Raw genomic sequence first — 13,393 nt, 5'->3', positions numbered from 1 at the left:
TAGCTTAGCTTGTACTGCACTCTGAGTTGTGACTAAACTTTTCTTTTCTTACAATCTTTAACAAAAATACAGGCAGGTACTCACAGACAAATCATTTGAAGTCTAGTAGAAAACATTAAAAGCAACATAAACTACAAAGGACGCTGTCTGCCATGTCACGGGAGAAAAAAACAACCTTTTTTAGCCTCACGGTGATTCAAAGATAACAGCGGTAAGAGCGCTCACTCTGACTCTGCAGTATTTCCAAGACCAAAGAAACACAAGCAGGTCTCACTTTGTTGCTATTTCTACAGACTAACAGCAACTTTTAACACACTTTGTAACTAACTATTATTCTTAACTTACAATACAGCACACAGTCCATGCTACCTGGACTGTCAGTTGCAAGACTACAACAATAATAATAATAATAATAATAACATAGTAGTAATAACCAATGTTCTTATTTCTCTGCCCATCATGTAGTTAAGACATGATGGTGTTGTACTACAAGGGGGGATTCAAGAGTACAGTGTGCGCGGCCACTGTTCTGAGAGAAAATGTGAAAAGCAAAGAAGATGAGATAAGATTATCCATTATTACTCGCACAATGGGGACATTTGCAGCGTTGCAGCAGCGGACATCGTAAACATGTTATATTGTCGTATTAAAATGACAAATATATCCTGTGTGAGCAGCACATAGCCAGAATATGTGTATATGTATATATATATATATATACACATACACGTACATATATATATATATATATACATGGCATACAGTATGGCATACAATAGCCTATGTGCAGGGTTTACTTCAAATGGCAATTTTTCCAGAATAACTTTCAATATCTGGCAGTTATTTAGAATTTACTGCATGTTTAAAAAGTGTATTAACAATTTGAAATGAAGAAAAACTATTTAATTGGAAAAAAAACACTGTAGTTGTACACGAACACCAGGTTATGTGTGTTAAATTTGAAATTTGAACAGTAAGACACTTTTTTGTTTTAGTCTTTGTCTCAATGTCCAAAAACAGGCCAAACTCATTCGCCGGCTTCCTGCAACAGGGTGAATTACCGTAATAACCACATGTTGGCTTTGATGTGCAACAAACTATGCGGTAATGCAAAGTCATCAGTCAGTCAAACGTGTCATCTGCGATACGCTCGGTGTTAAGGGAAAATGCAGCCTAAGTGCTCTGTGTTCTAAGGGTTAATGCAACCGCGCTACTGCATCTATAGAATCAGTGTGTGTGTGTGTGTGTGTGTGTGTCCATTTAGTATTGCAGAACTCTTTCAGTTTACACTGGCCACCTGTGCGTTACTTTGTTACCATGAATTACACCATCTGGCCGCAGCAGAACTTTGATTCCGTCGCTGTAAGTAGTTCCCTCTGGTGGATTTACGGAGATGCTTTATGGCAAAAGGAGGGTTTTTCCAAACACCAACGCTACATCTAATATAAGACATACTGTACTCTATGGACGGATGAGAGGAATTCCCTCTGCGGCAAATGTATCATATCAGCTGTTTTTTGGGTGATTTATATCAGAGCAAGTGTAGCTTACTTTTGTTAAAGAGTCCGGGGAGCTTTTAGTTTGTCAACACTCAATCAATCTTTTACCGTCTCATTCAGTGCCAGTGAGTTGAAAGGTTTTTGGGAGAAGGGAGGGAAAAAAAAAAAACCCTCCCTGCACAGTCGGCATAGCCTTCTGGTGTATGGTTGGAAAACATACCCACTCGCTGTCTAATCTTGCTTGCATTGATCATACCCCCTGCTCATGCACGCTGAAGCATCCAGGCTCAGCAGGCTGCCGTAGCCTAGCTGCTGGACTAGCCCGAGCCTTTTCTTTTTTATTTATGGTGAAGAAAACAAATAATGTGAGAGGTTAAGCCGGAAGAAGAAGGAATCCGTTTCGCTTGACTTCTCAGCCGAGCGGCTGCTCTCACCCAGGGTCGTTTTCTTGACATGAGGAGTCCAATAATATCAGAGACTTGCTGTTGGAAACTGTGGCCGGAAAACACAAGTATCTGCTTGATATCTGCTTAAAATGTTGGTTTGATGCTCACAGATCAATGCTGCACCATGGTCTGCAAACACAGCAGAGAATCATCACTTCAAGGTGTTTGTGCTCAACATTTAAGCTGGCAGAAATGGTGTATAAGTAAGTTTGAATACGTGTATAATTAGTTTAATCGTTTGTGGTGTACCACAAGGGTCAGTGTTGGGGCCGAAATAATTTTTATGTAGATCAGGGTTTGCTGCCTAAAGCTAACAATAATGTGGATGTCATCTTTAATCAGCAGCTTGTTTGTGCTTCATTTCAATTTTAAAGAATCACTGATTCTTCGTCTTTGAGCCTCACATGTGCAAATAACAGCAGTGTTTTTATTTGTAATTTTCAAACCAAACACTTATTTTAGGTTAACAGTCAGTTCTAGCAACAGAATCTATTTGAAGAAGTTCATATTTTTTCAGAACAAAAGCTCTTAACTCTTGCTGTTGCTTACATTATACAAATAATGTATAATTAGACAAATAAAGTATAATGTAAGGAACAATTTGTTGCCAAAAAACAGTTAGATTTCTTTTTTTGTGATAGACGGGGAAATCTAAATAATGCACAGCTTTCAGATGACTAAAACTCAGTACAAAAAAACAATATAAAGCGATTTTTTTCACAGAGGGATCTTAATTACAAGGTATTTAACTTAAAAAAGTTGCCGCCTGCTGTTTGGGTTGTGAAGTTTTTGTGGCGTCTATTTGTTTGTTGGTTTGTTTGATGCAGGACTGCAGACTTGTATGTAATTAAACATGAATATAGTCTGATTATATAAAGAGGACGATGGAATTGAATTGGGGGCGGACATAAGTGCTTACTTCATCAAAACATGCAAAATGTGTGTCCTTTTGTCTTTATATACAATTTTTTCTCTATTCTTTTTTATAGCCTGCAGTGTTTTTGTTGTTATTTCATGTTCGCATGTTTGAAATAAACACATTATTTATTACCTATTACTTACTTTACTGTAACTTCACAAAATGCTCCAAGTTTCTTATGGTGATGCACGTTGATCATCTGAGATTTTGCTTGAATAATATTACAACTATATTCTCATAATATTACATTTTTCTCACTATATTACAACCTTATTCTTGATAGATTAAAAAAACAACTTAGGTTTGGCCCTAATGCTCCGTCGTACATTACTGCTCATTGATATCAATACTAATCCAAACTACCTTTCCATAACCTGATGCCAACACCCGAACAAAGACTTCTTAAATGCTTTTTTTTCCCATGACTATGTTAGAACGTGTATTGTACAGGCTTTAAGAATTCCCAATAAAAGTATCTTATATCCTTTGTTTCCCGAGCACAACCTATAAGCAATTCATTTTAAGAAACTATGTAAACATACCTAAGCAAAATGTACAAACCAAATTGAATTTGTGAAATTTGGAAATACTTTCAAAGTTCAAAGTCTGTTTATGAACAAAAATCAAAGCAAAACGGTTTATTTTGTAACCTTTGTGCACAATTATAGCTACTCCCGTGATATAAAAAATTACTTTGACTGAACACCACATAAGACACATAAGAAAATGCATTTTGTGACCTAGAATAAGACTTTTTTGTGTACTTTTGTGGGCGAGTAGGTAAGGTCATCCATCTTGTGCCACCATGTTTCCCCGACAGACTAAATGAACGACAAAGACATTTTCACATCCCCCAAACTACAGAGCAACACATCCCTGTGATTTGCTGCCATAGTTTTTTTTGCGCAGTGATACTGTATAAAGCTGCTTTATAATTCATGATTGCGGTGACTGTGTGTGTGGAGCCAACAGCGCCGACTTCAAACAGCCTCACTTCAGCACAACATCTGCTCCACGAGCAAAACTCTGCCTCCGCTAATGAAGTGTTATAAACTGACGTGGCAGACAAAAAAGACTCGGCGCATGATGTGTCTCGCTGAGGTGATAGTGAGGCGCGTGAGCGTGTGCGCGCTCTCTCCTGCAGGCCTTTGTACCCGTGGAGTGAGTTGCAGGGGCAGGAATGATGTAATGGAGACAGACAATTCCTTTTTTTGTTCTTTTTTAAACTAAAACTGTAAATTTATTCTGTTTAATGCAGTGGCAGCTCGGGGGGGGTCTTTGCTTTTGTAAAAGTCCTTAATTCACTGTCTCACATGCGGCTGTCAACACTTTGGTGGTGTTAATATCGTTTCGACAGGTGTTTTCTCACCTTCCGCCTCTTGGTTCGTTTGTCTTAGCTGTGACATTGTCACCAGTTGCCACTAATTTGAATATTACCTCACTGGTTTTAGGGCTTTATTTTTTACAATCTACACCCTTAAGATGGGTTAAAAACCACGGATGCACGATATCAATTCTCACAGCCAATACTGATTCATATAATTGATATATAATATCATCAATTATTTAGCAATTACTAAAATAATTACTATTTTGATTTTTCTTTATAATTAAAACAATCATTCTGGTATTCCAGCTTCTTAAATGTGAACAGTTTCCCTTACCTTAACCCTAACCCCTTATTCTAACACTAAAACTTTGTGGACAAAACAAGAAATTTGGGATCATCGTTATTTCCAGGTACGTTTTCCTACATTTTATGGTCCAAACAAGTCCCAGATTCATCAAGAAAATAAATCAGCAGATTAATAGCTGCAGCCCCATATTAAACCAACCATTTTCATGTATTTGTATGTAAAAATAATCATTCATATGACGACTATTTAATGTTACTGCATTTTAGTGGCAATATCAAATTTTGTAATTACATCACAAAACAGACACAGTTTTCCAGAAATAATCTCCACTCTAAAGACTGTATAAATATAAAGGTGAGACCACTTTAAATCTTAAAACTTTTCTTTGATAATACAGAAAAAAGGAGCCTGCTGTGTAGGTTTTGCACTCAGTAATGTAGCTTGAAAAGAAACCGGTGGGGAGAATAAATTACCAGCTCTGTTATTGGATTTGTATTTTTAAGCTGTCAAAAGCGTTGGTTCGCCCGAATCACAAGAAAAAAAAAGAATTTCCTTTTTAGAAACGGTACAATATTTCCCCATTAATTATCTCGAGTAATTTGCCCCGCCACAGTCTCATAATGAACAAAAAGAGAAATGTTTTATAGTTTGCATAACAACAACAAAAGGGATCAGAACTCAGCGATTTGCTCGGGGTAAATCTGTGAGCTGTCGTGAGTCGCTGCGACCGTCGATTATGATATTTACTGTCCACATTTTTGCTATTTCACAACTGCATTCTTTCTGTTGAAGAGAAATTGTGTGAATTCCGCACTACCATGCAGTCTTTTTTACCCCGCTGATGTCTCCAGCGTCCTGATCCGTTTTGTCCTTTTGGCCGCGGCTCGACTAATTAGCTGTAAATAAAACCCTCATTTAAAAAGAAAACCAAAACACTTTTAGTTTCACGTTCACCTCTTCACGTCTTTAGTTTCATAACAAAAAAATCTGACTCTGACTTTTCTCCCCACTCTTGTTTCTCATTAGCAGTGCCTTTTGAATCCATTGCAATCGACTTCAGAGGAATGAAGATGCAGATTACTTCTGATTCGGAGCCGAAACGCTCGACTGGACGCGCGTTGTTTCTGTCTGTTGACGCCGTTTTCCAATGAAAACGTAGTGTAACTATAGATCAAGGCTCTGTAGAGCTTGTGTTAATGTTCACTACTCTACCACCGACCAAAAAAACCAACTTCAAGATATTTATGATGATATTTCAGGGTCCACATGGTTGGTGTAGTGGTGTAGTGGTTAAGGCAACGGTGCGCCTTTGCAGCAATAGATAGAACAAGGTGCGTGGGTTTTCTCCAGGTTCTCTGGCTTCCTCCCACAGTCCAAAAACATGCAATATGAGGATCAGGTGAATTGGACACTCTACATTGACCATAGGTGTGAGTGTGCGACTGAGTGGTTGTTTGTCTCTATATGTGGACTGGCGATCTGTCCAGGGTGTGACCCCGCCTGTCGCTCTATGTGCAGAATTGTGAATGAATAAGGAATACTTTGCAGAATTTCAGAGTAAAAGTGCTTGTTTTGATATGGAATGATGTATACTGCACAATTAAAAACACATTGATGATGCAAAAATGATCAAAAACAGACATTTAAAGTGACGTACGTAACACCAAACAAGCCTATTTACTGTTATAAACTTAACTTCCGTTATAAAAAACATTGCTAGCAAACATATTTAGTAGTATATTTTATTCTTTATCACCTCACTGGCAGCTGTGCCTCAGCTACACACTGTGTTTAGAAGAAGATGAGGTCATGGGTCATGGCCGCATGTAATTGACAAACAGGATTTCGAGTGTCCAATTTGCCTAATCCCCAAATCTGCGTGCCTTTGGACAGAGTGAGGAAACCGGAGAACCCGGAGAAAACCCGCACACATACGGGGAGAACACGTGAACTCACGTGCAGAAAGGCCCTTGTTCCGACCGGGTCGTGAACGCGGGTCTTCTTGCTGCAAAGGCAAGAGTTCTCTGGAGAATAAATGAACTGGAATGTAAACAAACCATTCACGTGCATTAGTCTGCACAAGTGTTTGCACAGCAGAAATGGTTCAGATCAGATCACGTCCTCAGACAGACGTGGCGCATAAAAACACTCCAAAATATGCACATTTGTTTGTGTGACACATTTGTCTCCATTATTAGTATTCCAGTCACTAATCCCTGTATCAATTCCGTGTATGGAGTTGACCATCTGTTTAATTGTTGTGGCTAAATGTGATGACAGCCTTATTGATGAGGCGACTTAATTCCAACAGCTGATAAAGCCGGGCGGGAATGAATTAGAATGCAAACGCTGTCGCTCCATTCCATTTAATCTTTCTTCAAAACACTGTTTATATCTTGTTTATACTTCCACCGATCACCCCTCCTCCTGCTCCTCCCAATGCAGTCATTCCACAGCAGTCATCTCTTCACCTTAAGCTCCTTAAATTACCATTAAGCCCCCATTAATTCCTACATAATGATTAAACTCATCCCAGTCCATTTAACTCTAAGGTTCGAGATTTACAAAAGGATTACAGGTGGAAAAATCAATTTGCTTGCTTTTGGATGTCAGGTAATCCAGTCTGGAGATAATATGTTGCCGCGACTGCTGCCCAACGTCGGCGGCCGTGATCAAATCGACTTCCAAAAGCCTTTGTTGGAAATCAAAGGGCAGATATGGTAGTGAAACTGTAAAATGTGATACTGATCCAAAACGCCCACATTTTTAAATAAATGCTTCGCTGATCCCAGGCTGTAATAATTAATTCTAATTTATGGGATTAGAACATTTGCTACACAGTTGGAGAAATGTTTTCAGTGAGCTGATTTTGGCCAAAAGGTGGAGAATACATTAGCACAAAGGTGGTTTTAAAACAGCGTCACTTTCTCAAACTTTCTACACGGGCACACGCTTTTAAAGACGGAAAAACAAATCACAAGTTTGTGCATAAAGTAGCGCCCAATTTTACACTGTCTGTAACACCTTACATCATTTGGACGAATTTGGACATTAATAATTTCCAAGAGAAGTTTGGTAAATTATTAACAAAAGCACTCAGAGAGCACAGACCTCGGCCAAGGCTTAAGCACTTTGTCACCTGTGTTTTACAGACAATTTCAAGCCACTGAATCTAGAAGAACTTTCTGGATCTGAGTAACATGTTACCTGCTTATACCGTCTTTTCGTTGAGATATAAACATCTAAACTTAAACGGGACTGAATCGTGCTAAATTTAAATCATTGCCAAATCCATCATCTGGATCCAATCTGGATAAACTTTTGTCTGGTATTAGAGATCAAATCTGATAAGTTTTGACCGAGATATGATTATCTTTTAGAGCTAAGATACGGAAGAGTATCAAGGCCACTTAAATATTATGAATTCTGAGAAAAAAATAATCTAATAAAAGTCTTTCATCTCAGAATTCCTGCTGTTTTGTTCACCTACCGTGTTACAGCCTGGAGGACCGAGTTGACCCAATAGTTCATCAAAAAGAAGAAACTAAAAAACTGGAAAATGTCTCAGCAGGTGAAGAGTGGCAGGAGGCAGGAACTGAAAAGTCTCTGATCTGAGAAAAATCTGAGCTGGCTTATATAGGGAGGTTGAGGAGTAGATAGGAGTCAGGTGTGTGGATTTGCAGCCAGGTGAGCCTCATTGCACTCCAGAGAAAGTAGGTCAACCCCGCCTCTGTCACTCTCCAGACCCACAGGAGAAAAAACAAAAACAAACAAAAAGAGTGGCCCAAGAACACAACCAACAACTGTAGACAGGAAGCTGCCAATAGGAGGGCAAACTTAGATAAACCCACTCTGATGGAAACAGGAAACATCTCCTTGGTCTTAACGAAATCTTAACAGAACAGTTGGGAATGTATTTGCATCTGTTTTGGGACCCAAAAAAAATTCCTGCAACCCATTTGTGGGTCCCGACCCAGTGTTTGGTAATCAAGTTAACATATTTTGAAAGTGATATTGATTATAGACAGTTAAATAAAAGTAAGATAAACAGAACCAGGTGAGATTTTAAAACTGGACGTTCACAGAATCCTACAGGACAATACCAGCTGTCAATCACACCGGAGTCCACTGGTGAAACTAATGATTGAGACTTTAACTCATCAGGAATACATTATACTGTATATTATGTGTAAAACATTATATTAAATACAGTATTCCATCATGATGTCTCAGAGATATTACACTGAATTTCACAATAAAAGTGTATGTATTGACATGGAACGATGTTTAGTGGACTGGGCCACGAGTTTGAGACCTCTGCCAGAGACTTTGACCCAAACTGAGTGTTTTTGCAAACAGAGGAGTTGCCCCCTGGAGGCAAACTGCTACTTCACTTTTTAAACCAGAACATCCATTTTTCATGCACTCAGTCTTCACTGTCCAGACCAGGGCTGATTTCAAAGTTCTACTCCTCACTTATGAAATTTTAAACAGTCTTGCACCCTCATATTTGTCGGTCATAATACAAGGACAGGGTTAGGGTGAGGAAAGTTTCTTAACTTTGTTTTATTGTACTGTGTGTGTTTTTATTTACTTACTGTAAAGTGCTATACAAATAAAATGTATTATTATTATTTCTATTATATACAGGCATGCATTTATTGGATGAGGATGTTTAAAACCGCCTTTTCCCCCCTTAATTTCATCTCGTTGGATTTAGCAAGTTAGCATATTACTTGTCATTTAGCAGACGTTTGTATGCAAAGTGACAAGGGAATTGAGTACAACCTGCCAGGGGTGTAGTGGAACTTGTTTCCATGATGTCTCTCCACACGGGTCTTAACCACTGAGCTACCCCACCCTGGCGTTGTCTTTTGAGCATGTGCGATTAGTACACGAAGAGGGGTACGCGAGGGTGTTTTTACACGCCTGTCCGTCCGGGTTGTGAAGAGGATTTTAAGCAATACAGTAAAAAATGCTCCCACCCATCCCCACCTTTTAAATTCACATGTGATTTTACCGGCTGTTGCTACAAACACGCCTTGTTTCACAAAGAACAAAGTGAAATAATCTATGGCTTTGTTGTTGTGTTACCGCAGCATCCGTCACAACAAAAGACACTTCCACAGCTGGCGTTAAGGTGGATGCAAATTACATCAGCCTGTAATCCTGGATCCTTCCCAACTAAATGCATAAAGTTAATTGCCATACAGGAGAGGGGGGAATATAATTTGTCCTAATTTTCACGCCGCTGTGGGGATGTTTTATTGTGTATGACAGTGTATGCGAGAGTACAACTTTGGGAGGGTGTAAAGGCCATTTTATTGGAAGCCATTAATATCCGCAGCCCAAGTTCGGACAGTTTGTACCATAACAAGCTCTGTGGATTATCTCCGAACTAGGGTTCCATGAACTCAGCACAAATTAAGAGCAGTGCTGAAGTTTTTGCTCGGTCTCTGCCTTCAAACACGGGGCAAATAATTAGAAAAATGAGGCCCCGAAACTGTAAAGTTTAAACTCATAGCACCAAAGCAGCAGTGGGTTATTTGGAGACTCGTGGATTTAGAGCAGGGGTGGGCAGAATGTACAGATTTTTTTTGTCTCCACGAGTGTTTAACACCCTAAAACTAAACTTTATTTGTACCATGCTTAACCATAAAAGGGCCAGAAAATGGCCTGTCAAAAAAACTGTCAATATCTGGCAGTTATTTACAATGTACTGCATGTTAAAATAATGCATTAACAAAAGTGAAATGAAAGAAATGAACCATGGGAATCCATGAGAGGATTTTGCGTAGTAAATTTGAAATTTTCAACAGTATCAAACATATTTAAAATAAAATTTGTGTGAGTTTTTGTCTCAATGTCCAAAAACAGGCCAAAAAACAGTGTTTTTTCCCAACTCTCAATACACTGATTCGCTGGCTTCCTGCAACATCGCGAGTGACATTACCGTAATAACCACACGTTGGCTTTGACGTGCAACTTCTTAGCAAACCATTCAGAAACCGTTGCATAATTATGGTAATGCAAATAGCGCTTGTGTAAATGTCTTGTCTGCATTCCGCTCAGTGTTTAAGAGTTAACAACAGCTCAACATATGATTTATTACCATCTGTTCCCTTTTTTAAAAGACAAAAATAACTCACACAGTTTGAAGAACCTGTTTTGTTTAGTTTTTTTCACTGATAAACTGAAGTAGGTGAGGGCTGAAGGTTAATTACACTTTGCCAAAATCATAATTTTCGCAAACAAACAAAAGCAATTAGAGAAATGTAACTTGTTAGTGTTGTTTGTGCATATGCTGAAATGTTTCATTTAATATTGGAAGGCTAAAAATATTGTGTTTGTTTAACCCACCTGACTGAGAGACAATCATTTTTCAAATATTAATATTCCTCTCAGATTGTATTGACATTCCTGCATTTTAAACAACCTCTGGTTGTATTTGTTGTATTTCTTTTTTGGCACCTCATTTAAATGGAATTTATTTTCTAAGGAAATAACCGACACGTCCAGTGCAATCATGTATTTGGTAAAGCTGCTGTGTGCTTTTGAGAAGCGCAGGCTGAGAGACGCCAGCGCTGGGGCCGAGCATTTGTGATTTAAATTGGGTTACGTGATATATCATCGACAGTAATGTCTATATTATGCAGGTGAAGACGTTTGTTCGGGGAGAAATCACCATAACGATGAATGTGTCTCTCTCGTGAATTTTTGATGCCAGAGCTTAAACGATCGGCTGATTAACTGTGTTTTTAAAGAAAAGGAAAAGAAGCTAGAAAGCTTTACCTTCAAGCTTTTAATGTGGGGGAACTGCTGCTGCTGCTGCTGCTGATTTTCTGAGCAGTGTAAACAGATTATCTTTGAGTAAGAAGGAGGGGGAGAAAACAAGATGTTAAGTTGAGGCTGTGAGAAGCTGTTGGCACTATTCGGTGTTTAATAGGCTAAAAATACACTGTACATAATAAAAATGATGAGCTCACATGAGTTCTCTGTGTCTGGAACTAATTTAAGGATTCATAGATTTAATTGGCTTTACTGATGCTGCTGAATAAATTCACCAGACCACGACACCGTGTGTGAAGACTGCTGTTACGCACTCCTTTTGTTTCATGGTGAAACAAACTCATTTAAATTCTTCTTTCGACGTCTCCCTCAGCGGATCATCTGCCTCCATCCTGTCCTCTCCCTTATGTGTCCTCTTCTGTTACACACCAACACCCCCTCATGTCCTTTTTTGTCTGTGGTCTTCCTCTTCTCCTCCTGCCCGGTAGCTCCATCTTCAACATCCTATGTCCCAGGGTTTTGTAGTAAAAATGTGTCTCTGTCAGCCCATTTGTATCTTGTTTATGTAAATTATACTCTTTACATTGAAACAGCATAGTTTGTGATTAAAATAATAACTTAAGTTTGTTCAAATACCATTGACCACCAAAAAATGGCTGTTCAACCCAAGATGGCAGCCTTCCTGTAGGACTTACGGCAAAGTCCTCATTGACTTTTTGGACCGCCCTGGCATGATTAATGCGTGTACCAACTTTCGTTCATGTACACGAAACATTTAAAAAAAATGAAAGTGGGGGCCACACGGTGTTGTAGTGGTTAGCATTCTCGCCTTGCAGCGAGAAGACCCGGGTTCGAGCCCCGGTTGGAACAAGGGTCTTTCTGCATGGAGTTTGCATGTTCTCCCCGTGTGTGCGTGGGTTCTCTCCGGGTTCTCCGGCTTCCTCCCACAGTCCAAAAACATGCAATGTGGGGAATAGGTAAATTGGACGACCATCTGGTGGAGGATAAAGTGGTTAGATGATGACTGACTGACCTGATGAAAGTGTTTTTCCATTTTCAATAGCCCCTCCCACACTACCAATTTTCCATGCTTTGTCACCGAACGGCACTCATTCAAAATCTGTGAGTTTTGGAGCATGAGAAAGCCCTCAGAAACGCCATTCATTTCAGAGAATAATAACCATGATAATAACAAACATAATTCCTTGCATATTAATAGTGTTTTTTGGCAAGGGTGTAAGTTTGGACTGGTGGATACACCGCCAAAAAAGGAGGCTCTTTTGAGTGGTACAAAAGAGAAAAACGGGTGATCATGGACAAACATGTGTGTTAAGTAGGGCAGGCCAGAGAGAAAGGGGAGGGCCAACAGATTAGTGTTGTCAGAACAGCACATCACCTGTATGCTCTCTCTCTCTCGGCTGTGAATGCATTCACTGACGCTCGTAAATTTACGCACATGTACACACTGCCCTGTCTCTAACATTGGAAGGGACAATTTTGACGACCCCCCACAGATGTACAGTTTGACTATCTCTGTGCACTATTATGTCCAATATAATCCCTGACCCGCTGTCTGCACTTGACCAAACCATCTCCGCCGTGACTCTCTTATCTCCAAACCGTTCGACCTGAGCTGTCCCTGGAATACCCTCACTTCTAATCCCGTCCGCCCTGGTCATGCACAACGAAAATATCTGCTTCCTGTCTTTGGAGACAGTGGCAACGTCTCCAAACCATACATCACGGCAGGTCCTCACTACCGTCTCGTAGAAGCTTCCCTTTCACTTTTGCCGCTGTCCTTCTGTCACGCATCACCACTGACGCTAATCTCCACCCACGCCACCCTGTCTGCACTCTCTCCTTCACCTCTCCTGTCCTTTTTTTTTCCAAGGGAAAATTACGTGACAAGTGACCTGGAAGTGTCTCCTCATGTGTCCACTCACTTTAGCTGTGAGAGCACGTTTGGAAATTCTACAAACAATGTTGGCAGGTTTTCTTTCTTAAAAAACACCAGTAAAACCCAAAAATTGTTAAAATCTTTTGTTTGCGTGATGGAGTTTCGTACTTGTTATGGGGAATGTTACCCCGGACACTCATAACACT

At 39.6% G+C, this 13,393-nt stretch overlaps 1 protein-coding gene across 1 annotated transcript in view; it reads left to right on the top strand.

Annotated features, from left to right (window-relative positions):
• The window catches only part of LOC122781421 (VPS10 domain-containing receptor SorCS1-like), a 74,759-nt gene that overhangs the window by 16,324 nt on the left and 45,042 nt on the right, over positions 1–13,393 (top strand). The window lies entirely within an intron of this gene.

Source organism: Solea senegalensis, linkage group LG15, assembly GCF_019176455.1.
Source record: "Solea senegalensis isolate Sse05_10M linkage group LG15, IFAPA_SoseM_1, whole genome shotgun sequence".
Taxonomy (NCBI): Eukaryota; Metazoa; Chordata; class Actinopteri; order Pleuronectiformes; family Soleidae; genus Solea; species Solea senegalensis.
The sequence above is the reverse complement of the archived record's forward strand: the minus strand, read 5'-3'. Positions and strand labels throughout refer to the sequence as shown.